General features: G+C 39.2%; 1 long non-coding RNA gene across 1 annotated transcript in view; it reads right to left on the bottom strand.

Moving 5' to 3' along the window:
* Positions 1 to 27,578, bottom strand: part of LOC131833559 (uncharacterized) — a 103,574-nt gene that overhangs the window by 982 nt on the left and 75,014 nt on the right. The window lies entirely within an intron of this gene.

Raw genomic sequence — 27,578 nt, 5'->3', positions numbered from 1 at the left:
TTTCTATTTTTAAATTTCTTCCTATAGTGCTATAAATTTTGCATCATGTATTTTGAGGCTACTTTAGAACTACTAAATCTTCTAAAAAGGTTGAAAAAACACAATGAAAGGAATTTAAACATTTTGAAATTGATTGGGAATATGATGTCAACTCAGAATAGTTTTATCCCATGGTTTCTTACATAACTAGTGAAATACAAAATGGCCCCGCTTCTGCTTAGCATATGTATTAATCCCTCATTTGAATTTAATCAAATAGCAAGACAGAATTTACATACATATTTTAACAATTTCCTTACTGCCTTACTCCTCATCAGATAGAGTCTGCTGCTGAGCCCTGGTTCTTTGGTTTGTTGAGTTCAAGGAAGTCTTTATTCTCAGTGGAATGATCTTTGACACAATTGAAGATTTCTATTATTCTGTAGAGGGAGAGCAGCTGAGATGCAGTTAAGCTCCTCTGCCAAGAAAGGGAGAGAGATTTCAGGAGCGTTAAGACCTGCCATCAGGGTTCAGAATTGGGGTGGAGGGGCACTGAAAGGGGAAGGGAGAGAGAGGAGAGGCTTGGAAAGGGGTTTTAGCCAAAGGGGCTTTCTCAAGTAAGGTGCTGCGGGGTGGACCTTCTCCTGACGTTGTTCTAGGTCTTTAATGAGGCGTATGTGGACCATTACCACTTTTGACTTAAAGGAACCGGAACTATAGGGCAAGGGAATGGACTTATTGTTTAAAACAAAGATAGGGTGAATTTTTGTTATTAGAAAATCAGTTTATCTTATCGATACCCTCGCTAAATAAAGATAAGTATTCAGAGATTTGACGACCAGCTGGCCGTCTTCCCGCCTGAGCCACTGACTTCTCTGAAAGGTCTTATCTCTAGTGAAGTAAGCAATTCAGGCAGGGTGGGGATTTACACCCAGCCCACAACTTCTTTGACCAGACACCGCCTCCTGTGTTCTGTGAGCAGTTCTGAGCCTAGAGAGAGGAAACCTACTTGTAAGCCGGGGCTCTGCTACTTACTAAGGCTGAAATCAGGATAATTGAGTCTAAATTAGTTTCTCTGGGTCTACGTTCCCTGTCCGTGGAAGGTGGAAACCTTTTCACTCAACCTCACAGGTCAGTTTTAAGGATCAAATAAGAAAACAAATGAGAAAATATTATGTCACCCATACAGAGTTTGTGATTGGGCCAGCTAACCTCACAGAAATACCTGAATAATCATGAGCAAACATGGCCTGAATGAAGGGTCCTGGGTTCAGCATAAACTGATATTGCCAAAGAGTATTAGTCACTTGGTAAATGCAAAAAGGACTGGAATGCAAAACAATAAAACAACCCCCGCATCCCCCCCACCCCACCCTGAGCACGCCCAAACAAATGAATCCAAGTCCTTAGGCCTCTTGTTTTTAGAGTTAGTATCAAAGTTTAAGCACGTGACTTCTTAAATAGTTTAATTTTTTTTTTTTTTGGGTGAACTCAATTTGGTTCTTGGGAATAGAGTGGGAAGGACCAAAAGAAAAAGAAAGAAAGAAAGAAAAAGAAGAAAAACAAAGAAACAAGAAACAACAACAACAAAAAAACCACAACTAGAATTCAAGAGAGTGTTTAGCTGGAAGTTCATTGATCCCCTTCCTCCCAGTGACGTGAAGAATTCTAAAAGTCAGTTTGAACATTTTGAATGGCAAGCACCGTAGTGCAAGCCTTCTGGGTTTAGTGAATGTTTAATATGAGAAAGATCTGAGTTTGGTGTTCTGAGAGGGTGGCAGAGGTCTTCCTTCTATCCTGGTACTTTCAGACCCAGTATAAGTTCTCTTGACCTCAATTGCCATGGCTTTGCCTTTTCCTTGCTAATTGATAAGATTTTCCAGGTATACAAAATGTAAACACTTATAAGAACAAAATCTAGTTTTTATTCCTCAAAGGAGATTGGTGAATGCCAGCACGAATTTATTTTGGGGTTGTTACTATTCATATCATTTTTTTTTTTTCCTCAGACGGGGTGTCTACAGAGTCAAACTAATAATGAGGCTAGCATTTCCCTTCCTAAAGGACAATATTTTTCTGCCAATAAAAGAGGTGTGGAAAAAAATGCATGCAACACTGTAGGTTTTTTTTAAGTTGTATTTTAGAGATCCTTATCCTTATAACTCAGGAGATGTTAGTGCCAGGAATATCTTCATTTTTATCGCTCTTAGGAATATATTCCTCAAATAGACAACTTAAGATTTTGGAAAATTTGTGCTTGTTCTAAAACATATGAAAGATAAATGAATCAGCCTGTGGTCTCACTCCTGGGGATTGTGCTTGTCATAAGAAAGGATTTATATTGCACCATTTCTAGCTTCAATTACAGTTTATATCAGAAACGTCAACATCCATGCCTAGCATATTTTGTGACATTTTCACTAACCTCCCAATTGAGACTAGGCTGACCTGTCAACTGTCCATTTGGATGGCTTTTAAGGACCAGAAGATAATTTTTACCAACCTGCTTCCAAAGCACTGACATGAGGACATGAAAGCCAAACCCACCCAAGCCTGGGAGAACAAGGCCTTTTGTGTCTCCTACAGGGCTGATACAGAGCTGAAAATTATAAGACATCAATAAACGCCAAATTGAATTGAATCAAGATTGCCAAAGGAGATTAGATAGAAGAGAGAAGTCAAAGCTACAAATGAGAAGCAGCTTGTCACAGGAATAAAGACAGAAACCAAACTATTCTTTAGGAGATACAGAGTGTGTCAATCAAAAGTCAATTCTTAGCCCTTTTGGTCAAGTTCTTTTCTTGTTGGTCTCCCTACCTCTCTCCCTGCCTATTGGTGCCAGTGACTTTCTTTGATCGACTACTCAACTCCAACCCATCCTTTAAGACCTGCCTCAAAATCACCTCCCCTGAGAAGGCTTTCTTGATCTCCCCAGACAACTCACAAAGTGAGTTTTGTGATTGGGCCAGCAAAGTGAGTTGGGAAACAAACTGAATTGTTTCCTAGCCTGTGGAGTTCGAACCCACTCAGCACTTTGTCTTTAACTTTGTTCCATCACTTATCTCCTTGTGCATTTATGGTCTGTTTACATATCTGTCTCTTCCCTTCCCCTTCCCTCCACCGAAAGCAGACTGTAACCTCCTTGAAGATGTTACATTGTTTTTCCTGTTATCTCTGACTATCCTCTCTGTATCCAGCCCTGAACCCCAGTCCTTGGCCACAGGAAATGCTCAGTAAATGTTTAATGAACAATGACCAGTGTAGCTTCCATTTGTGGTTTTCGTTAGAAGCATCAAAATGCAAAAGGAGCTTCATGAAGGCCTGCTTGAACCCCAGGAAATTTACAACTATTTCTCAATAGGCAAGAAGGAAAGCACGTTCGACACAGAAGCAGTGCCCTACATAAATATCATTCCTACATAAATGTGTAAGCCACAGCCTTGTACCCGTCATGGTTCACATCCTTCTAAAACAAATGAAGTCAATAGATATTTGTGATAGGCAAGATCTTTCAAGAGATCCACTGTCCCTGCCTCGCAACAGGAGTTCATGTGGAATGATTTTCTATGCCACTTTCTCAAGGGCCTGGTTCAATCTGGTTCCAAAATAACCATGACAGAGAGGGTCCCATTAATTCCCTAAAATGGCTGTCTCCTGGTTTAGTAGACTTCTAGGGATCTCTTGTACAAATAAACAGTTTGTGACACTGAACCAAGGCTGGCCTGCTTTGGTATTTCTGTGTGTAGCTTAACTGAAACATAGCTGGACTTGGAACATGTTTATACAAACTAACTAATCCTTCTAGATCATCGTGACCTGCAATTACCCTGCTATTCCCAGCATGTACTCAACTTGTGCCAAATGAGGCAGTAGTTTCATAATGAAAGAAAGAGTTTCCATTAAAGAGACAGGTCGGACCCCTGCGCTCCTTTCCTTTTCACTTGAGTGTCCCATGTCTCTGCATATCTAGCACTCCTAAGGGAACAACTTTAAGGCACCAGCCTCCAAAGGGCTGCTCTACTGAACGTGAAAGAAAGCTTCTCTGTGTCACCAATTGGATCAGAGGTCAAAACTCTGAGTTCCAGGCCTGCCTCACTGTCTGGTGGCAGCCATTTTATTCAAATAGGACCTTATGGCCTAAGGAGTATCACTCCACTCATGATAACTCTACTTACTAAATAGTTCACTTACTTACATACCAATCCCTATAGGCTGGCAGAGTCAAGACTTGGAGCTCACAGAATATCTTAAAATATTCTGCATTTGGTATCTGATGAAACCTTAACTATATTTTTCCTCAAATATCTCCTATAATTAGCCTGAAGTTTCTTGGCGATATTAACCCATGTGTTTCTAATTCATTTACACTCATACCATTAAAATCCTGTATTATAAGAACTAGCTGATGTTCAAGAAACCAGTTAAACTTTTAAATAATCTTTGTAAAGTCTTTCTTCTTAACAACAGGAAGATGTGTTTGCCAAAAGAAAATGAACTGAAACACTAGAAAATCTGGGTTTGATTCAAAACTAACCCAGGAGGTTTAAAAGGGCTGTAAACTTGGTGAGTGAAACGAGTTTAGTTTCCATATACTACATATCCATATGCCGTGTTGATACTTGGTGTGCACATACTTAGCTCACACGTGCTGATGTGTAGTGTTAACGTTTGGAAAGTCAGAGCCAGTTGGCAGGTTAGGGTGGAACAGGGTATTAATGAGGTCAAGATTCCAGGCCCAGTCCTCCTGAGGTTGGGGTGCCATTTCTCTTAAGCCAACCACTTGCCACTAATGAGCTCAGTGGCCTTGGGCTACTCTGATTCAATCTAATTTAACAAGTTTATTGAGGCCTGCAAAGCACTGGCACTGTACATGGCACTGGGATACTTCCAGGGCTACCATGTAGTCCCCACACTAAAGGAGCTCGCAGGCCACCAGGTAGAACAAGGAGGTCAATGTATTGGCGCAGGAGTGTCATCCTGGCTATAAGTAGGACTTAAAATCTTTGGAGGTCAAGGAAGCCTTCATGGAAAAGGCTTTTCCTTACCTTAAAAGTTCAGCACAAGCATTACACTCTTGTGCTCAGACTTCCCAAAGCAAACATAGGTGCTCTTTTCTCTACAGTCCCAGTGTCCTTGGAATAGACCTCTGTTAGGGAACCTCGGGAATACTTGGTGAATAGATAGATGGTGGAGATTACACAGGATTATAGACAGAATTTGAAGAGAAGAAGAGCGTAGCAGATAAAGGAATGGAGGCAGGGGGAGATTGGTAGAAAGACCCAATGGATGGATGGATAGAAGAATAACACGGAATGAGGCTGGGGGGTAGAAAAACAGGATGCAGCTCTTAAAAAGTTTACGTGCCCTGTAGAGAAGCTTTGATTTCATTTCATACCTCTGGGGACTTATTAAGGATTTTAAGGAGAATTGGATTCATGTTTTAGCAAGACCAATTTGTTAGGCTGCTTGGATGGAAAAGAAATGAGCCGGAAGGCACTGGGACCAATTGGGAATGTACTGCTACTTTCTAGACAGGAGCCAAGGGTGGTCTGAACTTGAGCTGTAGTGGGGAGGATGATGAGGAAAGGGTGGATCCCAGAGATGGGTAGAAGGCAAAATCGAGGAGACCTGAAGAATGATTGGATGGGGGTCAGCAAAGGAAGGAGTCCTGTCTGACCCTAGCCTTCTCCTTGGGGAGATTAGGTGGATAGGGTGTCACCAGTTAGCATCAGTAATGTGGGAAGACATCCAGGACTGAGTAGGGGAAAACTGTAAGAAATTCAGTTTCAGAAGTAATGAATTTCAGTTGTTTGTGGATATTTGTAGAGAAAATGTCTATTGTCCAATAAAAGATGAGCTAATTTCTTTAGGAGCCTGGGGAATGTAGACATAGACATAAGATAAGATAAAGATGGAAGAGGAGACAGGTATCCAGGTAGAACAGGAAGAGTGATAAAATAGGAACAAAACAGAAAAAAACTCAGGGATCCTAATATTTGAGAGATGGATAGAGAAGTTTGAGTCAACAAGAATTCTGAGGAAGAATGTTCCAAGAGATAGAAGGTGAACCAAAGTAGGTGGTGTCACAGAAAACAAAAGAGGAGGGAGGGAGTGGCAGGTCCTGTCAAATGCCCCAGTAAGAGGAAGAAAGGAAGAAACTGAGAAGAGTTCACAGAATTTGACATTAGGAGATAATTAACCACTTTACTGAGAATGGGTGTCAGGAGCAAAGACCTGTTTTCAGGGGAATGTGTGAATAGATATGAGGTGTGAATGGCACCTATTGATGAAAAACTTAAAGAAAGAACAACAGAAAGAGAAGAAAAAACAACAGAAGGAGAGCCCAGAGGTAAAAGCTAGGGGCAATGCTAGGAGGGCTTCCCTTCCTGTGGTACCAGCCAGATTTAGAAATGTGAAAGGCTGAAGATAAGAATGAAGGAAGGTACAATGTCCTCAAGAAGGAGAGAACATGAACGAGGGAGAGACCAGCCTAACCAGGAGGCCTAATATCTCAGCCACCATGAAAAAGTTCTTACTCAGTTTTGGACTATTTATGATGTTTTCATGGTAAAACCTTTTATTCCATTATTTATCTAAAAATGTTTCCATATCCCCACTTAAAAGCATCCTTAATCCTTGTTTTTAGATATAAGACCAACTCTTTATGAAATGACATTGGATTGGGAGGCATGGTAGTGGCATAGCAAGCTGAGTTTGGGGGAGAAGATGTAGGTTGGAGTCCCAGCTCTGCTGCTGAGATCTTACCTGGCCTCTTTGGACCTTGTTGCTTTACCCTTATCCAGCCTACTCAGGAGTGCCCCTGCAGGGTCAAATAAGACCAGCTCAGTGAAAGCTCTTGGTAAGTGAGTACAAGACAATGTTAGCAATTGTATTCACACACTACTGTCTGTCTTCCCCTGTATGACTTCCAGGGCCCTTTTGTTTTAAATGAGGTAATACATGCATGTAAAGCCTTTAAAAGTTCCTTAGCACAGGTAATTACACAAAAAAGTTAACAAATATCAAGCTCCTCCTCCACCACCCTCTACTCCGTTGCCCTAGTGTGCCTCAATAAGCCATCCAAAGATGGTGAGGCTTCCTGTAGTGTCTACTTTATATCCTTCCAGGAGTTTCTCAACCTGCCCAAAATGATGGCTCACTGCTATTGCGTTACATTTCCATAGACCCACCCCTTCTAGGAAGTATTACAATTAAACTGGTTTAGGTAATTCTCACTACAGCGGTGATGACTGATATTACTATTTTAAGTGATTACTTCTGATAGTATTTATAGTTTAGTATGGTATAGCTCTTTAGCCAAGGAATGAAACTTCTAATGGTGTAATATCAGACAATATGTTAGGCAAGTCATCACACTGCAAGTTAAACAGAGTTCAGTCTTAGTATATTTGAGATAACAAACATTTTCTAAAGTAAATGAGAAAATGAGGCTGAATGTTCCTGGAGAGTGTCCCGTGTTAGAATTTGCATTATTCATATTCACCACAGCCCTTTCTGAAAAAGACTTGGGTCACCTTACAGTATGTATGTCTGAAAAGCTTAATGAAATCAAAATATAAAATCAAAACTACAGAGTGGAAAAATAGAGAGTGTTTTAAATACATTAACTTTGTGTGTGTCTATTTGCTTGTATAAGTAAATGCTACAAATTTGACTTTGAGTTTCCTGATTTCCTGGACTTTAAAAGGAACAAAACCCAATGACAAGATAATTCGATTCTGCAGTGGGAATTACAGCTTCTCACCCATGTCTACTCCTTTCTTGAAGTGATATTTCACATTTTTCTTAAAGCTAGCCCAGCTATAATATTAATTTCTAGCCAATGGATATAAGTGGAATTGGTAGGTTTAATTCACAACTTTAGTGCAATGGACAGGAGATGGGATACAGATGAAATGGCAGGAGTTGGAGCAGCTATTTAGAACTCAGAAAGACTGTGTGTTCAGGATGCAGAATCTCTATACCTGGACTGCTGACCTTCAGGCTATTACTTTGCTGAAGCTACTGTGGTTTTGGATCTTTTTGGTTCATTAACTTAGATTGTATTCTACCAGTATAAAAGTGAAATCTGAATCCTGAAGTAAAAATAGAAACACTGAAATAGATGATAGTCCCTTAATGGTCAGGCAGTAGGCATTGAGGACAAAGATATTGAAATCTGTAAAGCCATTGACTATTGTTGTGTCATGGTAAACATTTGCCAAAACTACCACTGGTGACAGATGACTGATAATTGGTAACATTAGCAAAGCCTGACAACAGAGGTTAACTCAGGTGAGAGCTTTTCAGCTTGCAAGCATACCTCTGCTCAGGGCAGGTCTCTCCTACATGCAGCCAGCAATCTAAATGGAATGAAGGTCTGGTAATTCAAAGGGTTTCAAATGCAGTTGCTTTTGTACCACCAAATACATTCAAGCCTTCCTCAGAGCCTAATACAAAATGTTCCCTACTAGACAATGGGACCCTCTCAAGGTAAAGATGGAGGCTGTTGCCTTGCCATTCAAGTCTGTTGTTTTGGATAGCTGCTGGGGAGTCTCCAGCAATATGGGATGGAGAGGTATGTTGAACATGTAGACCAGAAAATAAAAGAACAGAATCTTCTGGCTTAAGAAGTATGGATAGATGAGATCTTTGGCATCTGGAACTGACAGGAAACAAGTAGACCATAAGTCTATCAGGTTTTAAAGGAACTGTATTGCCAAAGAAACCACAAGACTGGTCTGCAAAAATTATCTGAACCTTAAAGCAATCCTCGTCTCCTAAACTTTCAGCAGGAGACAATGAGCTAAGCTCACTTTATATGTGGCCGCAAAAGATAAAGACATGAACATGCCCCACAGAGCCAGAGAGGGTAATACTCAGGGGAGTTGCTAGCATTGGGACTTCCCACACCAGGGGTCCCTGCACTGCCAGCATATGGAGACTGCAATTCCTGTCTGGGGGGTGTGTGGGGGGTGGTTTGACAGTTGCTGTGGACTAATGGGTGCTGTATGTTTATCATTTTTCACTTTTCTAAGTGGGAGTTCTTATTGTGGTTATCCACAATAAAATGGTCATAAAGCTCTGTTTATTGTGGTATTCGGGTGGAAGGTGGGCCTGAATGTAACTCGTCTCTTAATTTGTAGGTCACCAGATCACAGGAGTTACAGCTAAATTTGATGGGGTGTGAGGGAGAAACTGTAGGCTGTGAAGAGAATGTTGCATGTGTGAGGAGAACACACATGGATATCTGGATGGCTGAAGGGGCAAATTCTGGCAGAATCTGTCTACCAATCTCAATGCTTCCTTTCTCTCTTCTCATTCTCTCTCACAGCCAGACATGACCATGAGACTAATTTCTGTCCAGTAGGGGGTGAACACAAGTGGGCCAATTCTGGGTTCCCTTGTCCTTTGTACTTTGAACCCAAAGATGGAAGCTATGTGTTGATGATGGCACGGCTTGTTACCAGCTCTGGACCTTCTATCTATGGAGTTTTACACAAAGTAATAATAAACTTCCTCCCATGTAAGCCACTGTTTTGAGATATCTTTGTTATAACAGCTCATCCAACACACTCTATTAAAAAAGAGAATGTCCACCAGTCTTGTAAGAAAAATCTTTTTGTTGATTAGGGCTCTAACTCCAAAAAGAAATTTCTCAAGTGTAGCCTTACACTGAGTGTCTTATAGACTCTATCCTTGACAACATTTTATAACAAACCAGAAGCAATTTGCTATGGCAATCCTCTGCTTGCTTACCTTTTTCAAGTGTTAAAACCAAAAGCATAACTTTGGAGGGCAGCTCAGTGAAAGGTCTCTATGAGTTTCTACTAGAGCTCTTCAAACATGGAGTCCCCCAGGAGAAGGGTGCAGAAGACTCTCGATTCAATGATAGATCTTATAAATATTCTGGTAGCATAATAATGAGTACTTCTCCACTGGAGTCATCTAAAACATCTTCAGGAAACTCTAGCAATGGCAACTAGGCATGTATTTATGTTGGCGGGTCTATGGAGTAGATGGGGGAGTTGACATTCGATCAGGAAACTGGAGAAGCTTGGCTGGTGTTCTCTAGAGTATTAAATCTTACTCTGTCTTCACCTGAAGGAAGCTAAGGAGCTTATGGCACATCGGAATTCAGGAGTTTGCCCAGAATGGGCTCAGGCACAGGTACCAAAGTTATATTCTGTTCAGACTTCTTCCACACAGAAGCACCATACCACTCTGTGGGCCCACAAGCAACATAAGAAGGAGGCCCCATGCTTCTTCCATACTTTCAGAACAAATCTCAATACCCAAAGCTGTTACACAAAATGCAAAACAGCTCACTTTTGAAGTGCTGGCCTTTGATGTTTGGCTACCTAAAGAAACCTTCAAAAGTCAATCATCTCTTACTGTCATGTGAAAGCAATTTTCCATCCTAGAATTCAGAGTATATTTTATAATAAAATAATATAAAATTTTTAATCCATTTTCTTGATTATCTTAGAAAAGTATTGGTTTTTAAGCTGAACTGTTTCAACATCAATTAAAAAAATATACTAGATACTCTAGGTAGACCTCTGCTCAGGGGCACTTATAAGCTTCTAGTTCTATATCATAGTGAGACACAGCTGATTCAGGTCTGGAATATTGTCAAAACAAATGTTACTAGGAGATCCAATTTACCCAGAAAGCATCTGCAATATTTGTGTGGATTTTCAACCAAACTGCTAATGCATGACCTTCTGGGTATCTGAAAATGTAGCCATGCTATATGGGGTTATCTGGTTTTACACAATTTATATATACAGATTATCTAAATGTGACACTGATTTTAGATTTGGTATAATATCAAGACACCTTTTTTAGTTGCACATTTAATGTCTGACCATCTGCTTCTTTGGGTCACCAGAAGATAAACCCCATTCAAGGATTCATCTTAAAACCTTTTGGAGTTGCAGACTATACAAACTGGTTCCCAACCTAAATGATCTAAAACCTCACCAGTAAATGCACAGCAGTGATGACAAGGGTCTAGACAGTGTGTACTTTACGTTACTTTAGATGCCTGTGAAGTATGGTTGACATTCAGAGAATACCAGAGAAACCTCACAACCATAACATCAAGGAGGCTCTTTGCTTCCTATTTGTTACAAAGGATAAGTGTTTCTAAACGCTGTTCTCAATTCATGTTAATTGAAAAAAAGCTAGATACAAAACTATACGCATGTGCATATACGTGTGGATGTGTGTGTTTGGAAGGTGCAATTGAGGGTCATTTTAATTTTCTTCCTAGTCAATGTTTGTATTTTTGAAAGGAGCACACAATACTGATATGTTCAGAAAAATACTTTAAGACATTTCCCCCTCTAATCTGCCAAAATTTTCTAACAGAGGGATTGGGCTAACACTGGCTTGGCCAGTTTTAGTGCCTTTAAAAGTGTGACAATCAGACAGTAGGTGCTTTGTGATGTGAAGAAATAGGACACATACAGCATCTGCCCATGATATATTCTTTCTACGAGACACCCCCTCAAAAAAAAATTAAAAAATAAAACCCAACTAAGAATGAATCAAGCCTCAAGATCTAATTGCCAGTTAGTAGGAAGTATATGGATTGAGAAACAAGTTGAAAGATACATTAGGAAACAAGCTACCAAATCTAGAATATGGGAGTATTCTATATGATAAAGAATTTGGTTTCTTCAACAGAAGAAAAAAATGATATTAAAAAAGGATAATAAAGTTAGAGTTTGTAAGGGACTTATGAGAGTTAATAATCAAGTGCAATGTGGACCTTTTCTAAAACCTTATTCAAATAAACCAACTATAAAAAGACATTTTTGGGGAAATATGAATATTGAGTGGAAATTGGATTTCCATGAAGAAATCAATATGAAATGTGGATTGAAAAAGAAAAAAAATGCAAGGAAAATAACTGTCAATCTGTAATTGTATATCTAATTAAACTATCCTTCCACAGAAAGGGTGAAATAAAGATATTTTCAGTCACACAACCTCCCTATCTCCAAATGCTTCATGGCATTAAGATGAAGGTTAAGAGTGTAAGAGAATTAATATAGTTTCCTTTCACATTAATTGAGATGGTGATATAATTTGACAGTTTCTGTCTTGATGTAATTCTTGCACAGGGATTAAAATCCAAAAGCTGTAGTAGTTATCACCAACTATTGATGTAAACTACAGAATACACTGTCCTTGCCGTGATGACGTGTCCAGAACACCAAAGGGAAACAGCATAGACAGATATGGTAATAAAGTAATAAACAAAAAGTGAAAGCAGATTCATGTTATTTTCTTTAAGATGAAGGAAATATAATTTTAGTTAATATATCAGTATAACTGAATTCCAATTATTCCTCAGTTCAGACTTGGGACTAAGAGAAGCAAACTTGCCTCTGTTGGGAAAATCCTAACTTGGAACTCAGTCTTTCCCTAAATGTTGTCTGTTGAAAGGCAAATATCCCTGGGAAGCAACTAGAAGTTTCGCTCCACAATGACAAAGATTATAGTGTTCAATGAGGCGTCCCTAGCATCAAGAGCAAAGACAGGCATATACTAAGTGGTCAATATTTTGAGATTGGATTTTTAAATGTGTACCATAGAAAAAGGGAGATCATGAAAGCCATCATGGGGCTTCCAGCCATCAATTAACAAAGAAATATTGGAGGAGAAGCCATGGAGAGTTGGTCTGTGCTGTGTGCGTGTGTAGGCTTACTCTGAAGAGCTTTTAAGATTAAAAATACATAAGGGGTGCCTGGGTGGCTCAGGGGGTTAAGCCTCTGCTTTTGGCTCAGGTCATGATCTCAGGGTCCTGGGATGGAGTCCCACATCGGGCTATCTGCTCATCAGGGAGCCTGCTTCCCACCCCCCTCTCTGCCTGCCTCACTGCCTGCTTATGATCTCTCTCTCTGTCAAATAAATAAATAAAACATCTTAAAAAGAAGGTTAAAACCACATGAGAATATGGTGGATGGAAATGATATAAAAATGAGGGCTTTGTGTATTAACTGACTTGCTACATAGAGCCTCTATGCTGTTATAACAGTATCTTATTTTCCCTTCCAGAGATAAGGTCAAGGACTATAGGAGAAAAGGTTCTTAGCTCACTCCATTTTCAGGATTTCTTTGTAAGAGGGTGAGATTCATGGTCAATGAGTGCAGTGATAAGATTCCTGTTTTGGTGGAAAAATGGAGATCTGGAGCAGTCCAAGTTGGATAATAAGTATATTGTGTTTTAAGTGAATAACTCAGATAGGAACACCTGTCTCTGTGCTGCAGGAATCTATGTCTTAGCCAGCAGTGTATCCATGGTGATAAAGGAAGGGCATCTTTACGTGTGTTTTGGTTAACGTCATATGAACATTCAACCTGCATCTGCAGATTCTTAGATCACCATCTGTAGTCCATCCAAGCCTACTTATATTGAGATCTGTAAATTTCATAGGGAAATCTACAGATAGGGTAGATCTGTTCTTAAAGGATACCATCATACTCAACAAATTCAACTTGGGAAGCTTGGTATGAAAACTCCTAAGGGATTAGGAGAAAATTGGATCTGAGCAAAACTCAGCACCCCAATAGTCCCATTATTGGCTTATCCCTGATACTTAAGCAATTCTAAAGTTCTCCCAATTTGAGATTCATTTTAAAGATGTTGGAAAATAACTAGCATGGACTTGTGTCACATAAATACTCTCTTTCCTATAAATGTGAAGGCTTTTGTATAAACATCATGGCCACAACAATGCCATTAATTTTCATACATATTTAATAGCTTAGCTTGTGCTGATTTAAAGGGGTAAAGGCCCTTTATAGCTTGGTACAATCTGACTAATCATTCTACCTTGGTTCTCCCTAGCATGTGCCAAAAGGAGTTTTTATTTTAATGGGTGTGGGATGAAAAGATGAGGGAAGTGCCCTTCTGCAGTTCTTGGAATGTTTTTGTCATTAAGTTTCCATGAATGTCTTGATTGTACCATCATGTTAATCGTCTGCTCTGAATTAGGAGGAAATTTTATTTCATAACACTTGTCACCAAAAACAAGCACATCTCACCACCCATTCATAACATGTATAAACATATGAAAAATTAAATCCAGGTGTACAGTTAAACCTGAGATCCTAAAATGAAACAGGTTAGACTGGTAGAGGAAATTTTATAGAGCTTTGATATTCCTACTTTGCAAGCGTAAATAAGAGTCTGTCACTTGACATTTCAGTAGAATGGATTATATATAAATTTACAAGTGTGGCCAAACAACTTTTAATAACTAAGAATTAAGTTGGGTGAGAGGAAAACATTCTATCAAATATCAAGACATTACGAAGCTATGGTAATTAGATATATATAAGTGTTCAGGGACAAAATCGAATGGACAGTTCAGAAGTATATGAAAAAAATACATAATTTGGGAATAACAGAGAAAATAAGTGGGTCAGTTATGTAAGTTATGGTCCCGAATGGAATGGATTATCAAAAATCTAAAACTATACATTGATAGAGCTGTCCTCAATAATTCTTTACTGTATACTCAGGTGTATGCAAGATTGAGCTTTCTGAAAATGTATGTTTATTAGAAGCAATATCAAAAGCACCAATAACAATCGCAGCATGCTGGAGATCAATGTAAATTCTTTTGATTTGTGACTGACTTACACGTGGAGACTTAGAATCTTCTGAGTAGCTCATGGCAATGAAAACCGTGTATCATTCAAGTCATAACACTATGAAGAACAAAAGGGACATTACCAATAATTATGCTGACAGAACAAACATAATTCTGGACCAGCCTAGGAAAATCAGGTCATATAGTCACCCTATCCATGGCCATATAATGCCAGGTACTTCATATTATTTCTAAAGCCCTTGCGAGCACTAAAATTTCCAAAGGTTTCCGAGGAATCCACACTTAATCACACTTGGGTGATTCTGTTTATTCTGTTTGGCCCAGAGAGTGTGGATGTATTTGTTCCAAAATCACATCAGTCTTTTTCTGTTCTTTTTTTTCTCCATGCCCCACCACCTTTTAAATTCTTTCAGTTTGGGGTTCTGAACTATAGGAAGCAGGAACTGGAGTACATTTCTCCAGTAGGAGAAGTCTTAGGTAGGATGAACTCTTGATCCACTTGTAGCCTTTCCAAAATGACTGGAGAATCAACATTTTCTGGTTAACCTGACCAACTAGATGGTTTAAATTTTCTACATATGTTATGTTGTTTTGTCATTTTTAGGCCCAAATGTTTCAAAGCTGGTAAGATGCCTAGAAGGATAACAAGAGAAGGGAGTGGGTGGGAAATTAACATTTCCTGACAGACCCTGGGTTTGATGCTTGATAAAGATTAGTTCATGTCAATCATCCCAGAAGCTCTATGAGATAAGCAGTGTATATTCCTTTTTAGGATGGAAATATTAAGCCTCAAAAATGGTACGTAATTTGCCTAAGATAACACAGCTAGTAAGAGGCAGCTAAAGGAATATTTGTCACCTTGTGCTTTCCCACTTTCACCTGAGTTTCTTCATTTCATTATTGGCTTCATCCTACTCAATGTTTCAAGGGATAATGAACGAACTATTTTAAGACACAACCATTGGAGGTACATTCAATGGAGAGAAAAATGCTACAGTCTATTAGCACTGGGAAGGCAGAAACACCATCGTAGGGTCATTTAACAGAAAGCAACTATTTAAAGAAAGACATAAAATTGAGCTTTATTTCCCAGACTACCATTGGACCTAAATGGGAGTTTTCTATACCGGCAACAAAATTTTCTCTACTGTGGCTTCAGCATATGTTCTGAGTTCTCAGAAATCATCATTTTCCTGTTCACTCTTAAGGGTTTCTGTCACCCTAGTGGTAAGTCCGGGGCCAAAAAACCAACACTCCCCTAGTGTCAGAAGTGCTGTTTACATGTGACCACATTGGTCGCTTTGATTCTCAGCTTCCTGTGCATCTGGCTGAAGAATGGCCAGATGGAAAGTTGGGGGATGCAGTTGTGCACCGCGTCATAGCACACAGTGGTTACAGCGTGCTGACTTCCATCCCGAACCTTGAAACTGCCTTGTAAAGATCATTTCACATTCTGTAAAAACTCACATATGTTGGATTCAGGGGACCTTTGCATCAGGTAGATAAATTCCTGTGCTTTTTTTTCTGATAGTTCATCACCTCTGCTTCTGATAGTTTGTCTCTACTTTCAATACACCTCTCCTTCTCTGTCTCTGTCTCTCAATTGGGCTAGATCTCATGAGAGGCATACTGAGCTAAAAAAAAAAAAAAAAAAAAAAAAAAAAAAAAAAAAGTTTATGGTTAAATATCTCTAGAAAATATGCACAAAATTTATCCAAGTTTTTAGCTCAATACCTCCTCCAACAAATACTGGAAAATTAGAAAGCAACTTGAGAAAAACTCTTTAGAAAGATATATAGATTTGACTTTCTGGAGTGGGCATACATATATTTAAATAACAAGATTATCCACTGTCCTAAGAAACTACATTAAACAGAATACTTGACAAACAGGGATCATAGAATTGTAGAATAGTATCATTGTTCCTTAGAGAAAACAATGACCCTTATGATGCTGTGAGTGTAGAGAATTACATTACCATTTAATTCAAACACGGGCACGAATATGGAACAGACGAACTAATGAGTTGAGATGTCATCCGAATTTCCATGGGTTATATTTACAGCTTAGAATGGTAGCTTTATTGAATGGTGCCAAAACATTCTTACTTTATAATAGCATTAGTGACAATTCACTAGGATAATCCTATTTGTTTTCATTCATTTTAATGAGGTAGTTTGGGATGGTAATCTGCATAGGAAAACTTGGGAACAGGTGACAGCATGATCTGAAATGCCTCTTGAATTGAAAGGTAGTTAAGAGCTATGCTAAATGCCTAGATGCATAGTGGTTATCCAACTCTATATATTTTACTCCAAAAACAGTGAGGCTAAAGTACCACTTTTAAGAACCTAGGACTTTATTACCTTTTAAAACTTCCCTGCATGGATGAGAGGATAAGGACTAATTTGCTGCATTTTTGTGGCCTGTTTCCACATGTTTGCATTTCCCAATAATGCTTTCTTTATGGAAAAGAATATGCTAGGCGCAACACACTTTTTTTCCATGCAGTGATCATATGTCTATGATTCATTAAATCCTTCAATTTACACACACAGTCAATAGTGATGCAGATGGCTAACGGGTATGGACACTTGCCAGGCCTTTAGGTGTCCCAGCTTATAAAAGGGTTTTCTAACATTGAGAACTTCAATTATGTCACTTAAACCCATCAACCTTTTTCCCTTGCCTAATGTTATCAATCTTTCCAATCTCTTATTTCTAGAACATCTGATGCCTTGAGTGAAAAGAACCCTTCTGACCATTGTAGTTTTCCACAGAAACTTAGAATGTGAATATGGGGCCTCTGTACATCTTCTTTATCAATTAAAAATGAAAAGACTTTCTTCCTCCCATCTTATGTCAAGACTGATTCAGCTAGTAAGTAGACCTCTCACATATTTGGGGGTCCAGGATAAGAACCCATACTAAACTCTAGTTTTTTAGGCCCAGGGAATAAATAACAATAAGGTATTCCTACCCAAAGGGCACCATTCTCAGGTTGGCTCCAGGTACATCTTGTAAGTTTTAGTCAAAGTCTAAATGAGACAGCTGTAAGATAAAGAAAAGGACTCCTATTTTATCACTCCAGGACCAGTTGGGAGACAAATTACATGAGTGGAGAGAATTTAATGTAAAAAACACAACGAATTATTTAGGTATTAAATTATGGAACAGGCACCAAGGAAACACTGAGTTATTATGGAAATGGGATACCACCTGTAGGTCCAGGAACAGGAAGAAGAGATGAGAATGATTAAAACCAGAAGCTTGGAGCCCCAATGGACCCAACACTCAAATGTCTGAGGAGGGAGTGTTGCTGTAATGGTACTCAGCCTCAGACCTTAGAACATGGGCCCTGTGGAGGGTAGATTCAGACCTCCCATGAGAAGGTGGCAGCTGGCTGCTGCTGGTGTATCTAAGGCCAGCAGCAGGGCCTGTGGGGTTGGCTCAGACGTCTAAGGGTACTGCCAACTGAGACAAGACGATGTCTCTGAGGGGGTGGCCCGAGACAGGTTCTACAAGTTTTGGAAAAATTGCACACTGGTATCAACTCCTGCTATTGGAATGAACTGCCATAGCCTGGGTAAAGAAGCGTTGCTGGGTGCTACTGGGGGGAGACAAAAAACAGCCAGCAAATCTGAGCTCAGAAGTAGCATGAAGGAAGACAAACTTTCCCCTCCTCTAGGCTTATGGTCCCCCTCTAGTCTCACTCTCTAATAGGGAATGAGCAGCAACAGAGAAGGACACGTGTTTGGCAGAGACCCAGCATCCCAAAGGAAAGTACAGAAGAATGGGTTTGATGCTGGAGGCAATAGTTATATTGACCAGGAGCAAGAAAACACCAAAACTTCTAAGTGGATTTCTTATGATTAGTCTTACACTTGAATTTATATTTCCTTGTTTCCCACCAGATGAGCTCTGTTGGCTAAGAACACTTACACATTTGGTAAAACTTGAGTCAAGATTTTTCTTTCTAACTCTGTTGCCCTAGTGGAGTGGAATCACCTAGAGAAGTTCTTTTATAGAGGTTATCTTGATGACTTTTCTTCAGAGAGTTGTTTACCATTGTGAGGAAGGATTTTTTTAAAGTCTATTTTTACTTAAGGAGGAAAAGCAAACCCTACTTGGGAAATGACTTACCACGGAGCAGAAGTAGCAGTAAAATCCCACCTATCATGCCCTAGATTGAACTACCTGGTTATCCTTCCTGAGTGTGGAACAGAACATGCAAGGCATATGGGTGCCCCTTTCCAAAGTTCTAGGCTTCCCTATTAGTCTTCTTACCTGGTTTAAGTTGAGTTAGACGAAAGAATGGGAAAGCCCACTTGTTTGTGTTACTTTTTTAAGTTTTACTTTTTGAGCGTTGGAACTCAATCCATTACTCAGTAGATTTTTCTTCTTGAGTGTATAGAGATCGGCATTAACTTTCTAACAGGAAAGCTGAACAACAGCCAGATTTTGCTGGTGATAGGGACTTCTGCTGCTGACCTGAATCTCTAATTCACGTCAAGAACGACCAATCAGCTGCCCCTTGGTTTAGAGAGCTGGTGTGGCAAATCCCTAGGGGCTGCATTATTTCCACTTCCTCTTGAAGTGGAAAACATGAAGACAAAAAAGAAAGAGAAAGAAAGAAAGAAAGAAAGGGAGGGAGGGAGGGAGGGAGAGTGGGAGGAAGGAAGGAAGGAGGAAAGAAAAAGAAAGAAATAAAAAAAGAAAGAAAAGAAAAGAAAAGGAGAAAACAAGAAGGCAATACAGAGTGGTATTGTTTTCCAGTGATTCTCTTTGAGGATTAATTTGCTATCTGGCAAGAGGAGAGATGTGGGAGTATTCCTAGAATCTACCTGTATATGTACTGGCACTTCCACCATGGAAGAAGGTTTCTTTGTGAGGGACAGGTTTTGGTTCCTGGCCTGCAAGAGTGCTAGCAGAGGGCTCCACAAAGGAACTGGGAAAGAATTATTTAAGTCTCATCTACAACCGGAGTCTGATTTTGAACCAAGTTCCTAAGAGAAAAGTGGCAGCAGGTGCTGTAAATTATGCTTCATAGAGTAAATTAATTGAAATGGAACACTGGACAGGATTTGCTGGCATGGAAATTTTCAACCTGAGAATATTTGCAAATTAGAAAGACAATATGAATGAGTATAAGATTGATAAAAATAAGGAGGCCAGGCCTATGCTAACATGACAATAAGGGCACTATTTTGTTTACCTTGGGATGGAGGAGTATTAGACCTTGCTTATTTCATCTCACATAAAGCTTATCTCCTCCATAATAGAATTGGTCCAAATTGCATATTTATTCTGGCATAGGCACTGGGCTCTCCCTTAAGTTTGAAGAGTTCAGATTACCAGTCAACCCCAAGAATAAACGTGGAACAAAGCTGCAGTTTCCAGCATTGAAACAGAGGTCCTCTATATTTCTGTTGTCAAGTAAAGCCCCTGGAGAAGTCACAAAACTCCCTAAGTCTTAGGTCCCTCTTTAAGAATGGTGCAAGGTCACCCAGGTTTCATATTCAGAGAGCCACTTGGAGATCCCTCACCTAGCCTCAAGCCAGACAGAGAGGGGCTTTGTGAGACTCTCCCCTAGGAGTATAGAGGTGGTTTGAATTTCGTTAACAACCTGGACAGAGCTAGTCAGGGCAATACAGTCATAACCATTGAAGGCTCTGAGGGCCTGTCTGAGACCAAATGCATTAATAAATGAAGAAACCTGTAAGTAACCTTCTCACCAATATTAACCACACCAAAAGTGAGCCAAACCCAGGCTTCTCATAACTGGTTCTTGTTCCAATACAAGGGTGAGAAGAGCCATTTGCTGTGGCCAACGGTTACTGTCGCTCTCCTCTGTAGAAAGCCACTGTCTTCGAAGAGCTTACTAAGGGTCTCCACTAAAGAACAAAAAAACATGGGTAAGACTGGTTTCCTCTCGAGTTATGACTCAACTTTGGTCACCGCACTTCCACTTTGGCCTATTAACATTCGGTGGCCAGAATGTCACTCTTCTTAATTGGCTGCTCTAGCAAACAACAGCCTCACTGCCTCTCAGTCATATAGAAAGCCACAAGAATATTTCCTTTTGACTCTCTTCTCTCCACATCAGACCCACAAGTCAAGCTATTGCTGAGATCTTCTCACAATCTACTAGAAAGTGGCCTGCCTTGACTTGCTTATCCTGCTAAAAAGAGAGACAAGAAATAAACAGCTTACTGTGGATTGTATAAATAAAAGGCACTGGTAATTGAGCCTGCCCATGGCATATGGAAATGCAGGAAAGCATCCTGCTCCATCTTGGCTCAGACAGTGAGAATAATGCTCTCTTCCTCAGCGCCAGGGAAGCAACGTGAACCCAAGCAAAAGCATATGGTGGGATCCTCATGACCACTCAGGAACTCCTGGACTTCTGGGGAGGATCAGAGAAGAAAAAAGCTATTTTCTTCTTTCTTCCTCTTTCTTGGCAATCAGGAGACAGAAGTAGGTTCTGAAGATCCACTCTTTGCAGATAATCTCCTCTGTGCTCATGTACATGTTAAGACTTTCATGTTACTTGGCTTTGAAATTTTATTACTGCTATTATTGCTCATATTATTTATGATTATATTAATACAAAATTAATCAGTAAGATTTATTGGGCCAAGTACTATAATAAGCATATTAAATATTTTTTTTGTTAAACTTCACAACTACCAGATGTATTAAATACTAATATTAAAATTTAAGAACTTGAGGCATGAAGAGGTAAACTTGTTGGAAACCATGTTGCTAAAGAATGGTAGGGCCAGAGTTCAGCCCTAGGTCCAGTGCCCCTCACTTTAGGTTAGTCTCACCCTCTTTAAAACAATCAACTGTTCAAATTCTCAGCAAACATAAATACTTAGCTTGAAGAGCCAAACAAGAGTAATTGCTACAAAAGCCACTCTTTGGTTTCTCAGATGGTACATCTCAGGCTTATTAAATTTAATCCCTTGTCCCTTTGCTCCAGTGGCTTCTTTGCCTCTTGGGAAGTCTCTCTCCCATTTATTACCCCATTTCTTCTCATCCTTCACCCCAACCCTATCCTCACCCCAGGCCATCTGGAATCTACTCAGCTTTAAGAATGCAACTCAACTTCCATCTCTCCCAAAAAGCCTTCTCCAACTGCAGTAGCTCCCACCTCTGAATTCCTAGAAAAATATTTATACTACTTGATATTTGTTTTAGTTTTTACTATTAGTTCTATTTGAGAATTATCCATCTTCAGGCTGAATTCACTGATTATTTATAATCCTTGAAGGCAAGGGCTATGTATTAAAACATTTTTATATCTATACACGCCAAGCTCAGGCCCTCAATGAGTACTGAGAACTGGATTAGAAAGCCCACTGCAGCCTGGAATTTGAAAGAGGCTGGGTTGGTAGAAAAAGAAGGTAGCCTGTCTTCTTAGAGCTCTTAGTGAGTACCATGGAACATATTTAAGAATAAAGTCTGAGGAGCTTTTTGGGCAGAAAGCAGTTCTCTGACCCCTCAATTCCTGGCCTCCCATGTTCCAACTTCTCTCATATGCCCTGTTCAGAATCCTAAATTTTGAACTAAAAGTACGTAGAGTGTCAGACCCTGAAAAACAACACCAACTTTTACTTACCAGTTTCACTTAACTTCACACCTGTGGTTTTGAAGGTGTCAAATTTCCTCTGAAGTCTTTCTGCAAAGCTTTATTTTTCCCCCCATTTTCCCACCCTGCCAGTCATCCCTGTCAACAGTGACAATCTCTTTGTCAAACAGAAGTCACTTGGGCTATCAGGTTTCATTAGCATTTGGGTTGGGATAATCCTTGCTTCCTTCAAAATTGTTTTCCTTCTAGGAATTACTGGTTCCTCTTTATTTAGGGTTTCTGAATCTTCTCTAACTAAAATCCCCTGCCCAGATGATCTCTCACAGTTTTCTGAAAATCTTCGGCAAAAAAGAGTTGGTAAAACATATTCTATAATTTGAAATATGCAAAAATTTGGTATATTACTTTTCTCCTATTCCAAACTATACATGGCACCCTGGAGAGTTTAATATGTCCCAGCAAGTGGTTATCTCTCCTGGAATAACTGTTCAAATTGCTTTTCATCTTCAATAAGATCTACTTCTCTACCCCTTCATTTCACATCCAGAGCCCATCCTTTGATGACTTGAGCTAAGTTAAAAAAAAACTTTTGCCAAGTCATCTATTTTCATTCAGATTGTTAAATTCACTAACCTAAAGGAAAGCCATAGATAGTAAATGTAACTCTGCAAAAGGTGCCCCTTCATCCAGTTTGTGTGAGTGCTAATTTCAGAGACAAGTAGATAAATAATTAACATCAAAACCTGTCTACCTTAGTTCTCCCACAGCCATGACTCCATTTTCAGTGCACCAGTTCTTTGTCCTCAAACTCAACATTTTAAAGACGCTGAGTTTCAGGAAGGGATCAGTAGCTCTTCATCTTCCCATGAAGTTGAAGTGAACCCCAAGCGTACTGTCTCCCAACACCTGCTCACTCTTCCTGGCTCTGCTTGCCCATTCCCTTTCTATTCCCATTACCTACTCATTCACTGATGATGAGCTGTTGGAACAGAATTATCTCCACAAGAAGAGAAAGCACTAGCTAAGAAGTGACAATAATGATATCACACAGTTGACTTAGGACAATCCAATGAAACTCTAAAAGCAGATTCCTCTTCCTTGAGGGTTCAGGCTTCACCTGACCAAAATGAACACCAAAGAACCAGGTGATTGGAGTAACCTTTGTGTGGGCCAATGTATTCTCATTGACCAAGTACTTGGGATATCCCTGTTAAGGTATAAAGACAGCAATTCCTCTTAAAGCAAATTGTTAGAAATATTATCTTTTTGGGCGCCTGGGTGGCTCAGTGGGTTAAGCCGCTGCCTTCGGCTCAGGTCATGATCTCAGGGTCCTGGGATCGAGGCCCGCATCGGGCTCTCTGCTCAGCAGGGAGCCTGCTTCCTCCTCTCTCTCTCTCTGCCTGTGTCTCTGCCTACTTGTGATCTCTCTCTGTCAAATAAATAAATAAAATCTTTAAAAAAAAAAAAAAAAAAAAAAAAAAAAAAGAAATATTATCTTTTTTATGCAAGCAAAAGTTCTATCTTCCTTTATAAAGCACAGTACAATCACTCCGAGAATCAGAAGATACATGTTCAAGTCCTGATTCAAAAAAGAGAGTAGCCATGGAATCTTGGGCAAATTATTTAGCTTTCCCAGATACTAGTTTTCTCAAACATAAAACATAGATTTTTGCCCCAACTGTCCCATGGAGATGTTGTGAGAATGGACTGAATTAGTATACATAAATACTTTTTAAACTTTAAAGTTCTGCATGTATATAAACTCTATATAATAGAACCATTCTGTTTTTATTTTCCAATTAATAATTCTTGATTTCCTGCCATTTCTTAAATCCTTTCCTCTAATATACCAATGATCCTTTTCTGGAATACTGAAAAATTTCTAATTTGTAGTTTGAACTCCATTTCTAATCCCTTGCAAAACAAATCCCCCCCAAACCCAGCTCTTTCTACTTTTGGATAAATATTCAGGCATTCTTTCAATTTTTTAAAAAATAAGGAGCTGCTTTCCTTGTGAGAATTTTTAAAAACATTCTGGGTCCACAAGAAAGAGGTTGAAATCTCTTCAAACTTGATTCAGAGAATATAGAGATTCTCAGTAACAACTCATATTGTTACAACACCAACTGCAGATCTCAAGAAACATTATAAACATTGTCACATCAACTGTTGTTTCTATATGATTATACCAATTTTTAGAGTTAAAGTATTTGGACTTAAGTAGTTGGCAAAAGCCATACATGAAATCCTACCATCACATTCAAAGGCTGAAAATAAATGGGAAAATGGTGATGCTTTGGCTAGAAGAGGAAGAAAGACTTTAACCTGGAAAAGCAAAATCAGAGGGACAGGATGCTGTCACTGAACCCATCACTCTCATCTGGTGACAACTGAAAAACTTAAATGTTTTATGGTACATTTTTCTCACTTTTTACTAGTATATCAGTTTAATAGAGCAACTCTTCTTAACTCAGCAAGACTATGTTGTCATCGCAAAACGATGATTAGTTATCTCCCACAAACATTTAATACAGTGATTAGGACAAATGAGAGACTCACCTAAGCCTAAAATAGACAGTTTGTATGACCCAATCAAAGCATTTAATTTTGTAAAAAGAAAAAAAAAATCCAGACAACATAACCAAAAGATTAACTGCTTCCTAAAACTCTTCAATTGATTATCATGGCATCATGTAGATAACATTCCATTTAGAATGGACTCCAGGATAAAACCATAAATCAACTCAGCCTTAATAATTATTAGCAATGATAACTCATTGTTCCCTAGTTGATGTTAAACTTTTTAAAGGGGTGGAAACATTGTTAACCAGACCTTTAAAGAACTCACATAGAGAAGCTTTGGAATAGGCAAAGGCTCACAAAGCGAGATGAATCTGTGGTACAATCACAATTTAGGGGAAAAGCTGAGAGTTTGAAAATGCCAACTGAAGCTTTTCTTGTAAATTGAATTGTCATTTCAAATGTAAAAGCATTGGGCTTTAATTAGGTATACAGAGCTGACCTGAATAGATGAGGATTTTAATGATGATGTATTGCCTCATAAACCAACTACTCAAGCAAGATCTACAGAAATATCAATTCATTTTCTTATGAAGGAGCACATGAAATATTAGCTATAGGAAATTGTTCTGTCATGAGCAGAAAAAAATCAGGGAGCTTTCATAGAACACACATCAACAGGTAAAAACTGAAGAAACTACTCTATAAAGTGTGTCAAGAAAAGAGAACTACTAGAGGACGAAACAGTGGTTTAGACACTGAAATTACATGGGCATACCCAAGAGATAATGTAGGTTCACTTCCAGCCCACCACAATACAGTGAATATTGTAGTACAGTGAGTCAAATGAATTTTTTGAGTTTCTAGGAAGTGTAAAAGTTATGTTTATATTATACCATAGTCTCTTAAGTGTGCAATAGTGTATGTCTAAAAGATGTATATTGCTTAATTAAAAAATACTTTCATTGCTAAAAATGCTGATCATCACCTTTGCTTTCAGCAAGTTGTAATCATTTTGTTGATAAAGGGTCTTGATTGCTGTTGATGGCTGCTTACTGTTCAAGGTGGTTGTTGCTGAAGGTTGGGGCAATTTAAAAAATAAGACAACAATGAAGTTGCTGCATTGACTGGCTCTTCCTTTCATGCATGATTTCTGTGTGGCATGCGGTGCTGTTTGATAGCATTTACCCATACTGGAATTTCAAAATTGGAGTCAAGCCTCTAAAACCCTATTGTTGCTTTATCAACTAAGTTTATGTGATATTCCGAGTACTTTGTTGTCATTTCAACAGCTTTAACAGCATCTTCCCCAGGAGTAGATTCCATCTCAGGAAACCACTGTCTTTGCTCAGCCATCAGAAGCAACTCCTCATCTGCTCAAGTTTTCTCATGAGATGGCAGCAATTAAGCCTCATCTCCAGGCACCACCTCTAATTCTAGATCTCTTGCTGTTTCTACCACATCTGCAGTTACTTCCTTCACTGGAGTCTTGAACTGCTCCAAGTAATCTGTAAGGGTTGCAGTCAGCTTTTTCCATACTCTGTTAATGTTGATATTCTGACCTCTTCCCATGAATCATAAATGTTCTTAATGGCATCTACAATGGGAAAACTTTTCCAGAAGTATTCTTCAATTCTTCAATCCATCATCTGATGGATCTGGACAAAATAATGGCAGCAGTGGCTTTCCAAAATGTATTTCTTAAATAATAAGAACTGAAAGTCAAAATTATTTGATTCATGGGCTACAGAATGGATGCTGCTGGATGTTTGTAGGCGTGAAAACATTAATCCCACTATATATCTCCATCAGAACTTTTAGGTGACTAGGTACATTGTCAATGAACAGTAATATTTTGAAAGGAATCTCTTCCTCTTTCTCTGAGCAATAGATCTCAATAGGGACCTTAAATATTCCATAAATCATGTTGTAAACAGCTGCAATGTCTCCTAGGCTTTGTTGCTCCATTTCTAAAGCATGGGTAGTGTAGACTTAGCATAATTCTTAAAGCGCCTAGGAATTTTAGAATGACAAGTGAGCATTAGCATCAACTTAAAGTCACTAGCTGCATCAGTCTCTAATAGGAGAGTCAGCCTGTCCTTCAAAGCTTTGGACTAGGCATTGACTTCTCCTCTCTAGGTATGAAAGTCCTAGATTATATCTTATTCCAATAGAAGGCTGTTTTATCTACATGGAAAATCTGTTGTTTAGTATGGCCACCTTCATAAGTTATCTTAGCCAGATCTTTCTGTCTATCTTGCTACAGCTTCTCCACCGGCACTTCTGCTTCACCGTGTACTTTCATGTTATGGAGATGGATTCTTTCACTAAACCTCATGAACCAGGTTCTGCTAGTTTCAAACCTTTCTTCTGCAGCTTCCTTATCTCTCTCAGCCTTCATAGAATTGAAGAGAGTTAGGACTCTGCTCTGGATTAGGCTTTGGCATAAGGGAATGTTGTGGTTGGTTTGATCTTCTACCCTGATCACTAAAATGTTCTCCATATCAGCAATAAGGCCATTTTACTTATCGTTTGTGGGTTAACCATAGTAGCACTTTTAATTTCCTTCAAGAACTTTTGGTTTGCCTTTCTAATTTGCCTAAATGTTTGGCACAAGAGGCCTAGCTTTGGGCCTACCTCAGCTTTCAACATGCCTTCTTCACTAAACTTAATCATCTGTAGCTTTTGATTTTATCAGAGACTTTCTTTTGATCACTTAGAGGCCATTATAGGGTTATTCATTAGTCTAATTTCAATATTGTAGTGTCTCGTGGAATAGGGAGGCCAATGGGGAGTGAGAGAAATGGGGAAATGGCCAGTGGGTGGAGCAGTCAGAACACATACCTTTATGT

The sequence above is a fragment of the Mustela lutreola genome, chromosome 6, assembly GCF_030435805.1.
Source record: "Mustela lutreola isolate mMusLut2 chromosome 6, mMusLut2.pri, whole genome shotgun sequence".
NCBI classification, from domain to species: Eukaryota; Metazoa; Chordata; class Mammalia; order Carnivora; family Mustelidae; genus Mustela; species Mustela lutreola.
This window is presented reverse-complemented; position numbering and strand designations above follow the sequence as displayed.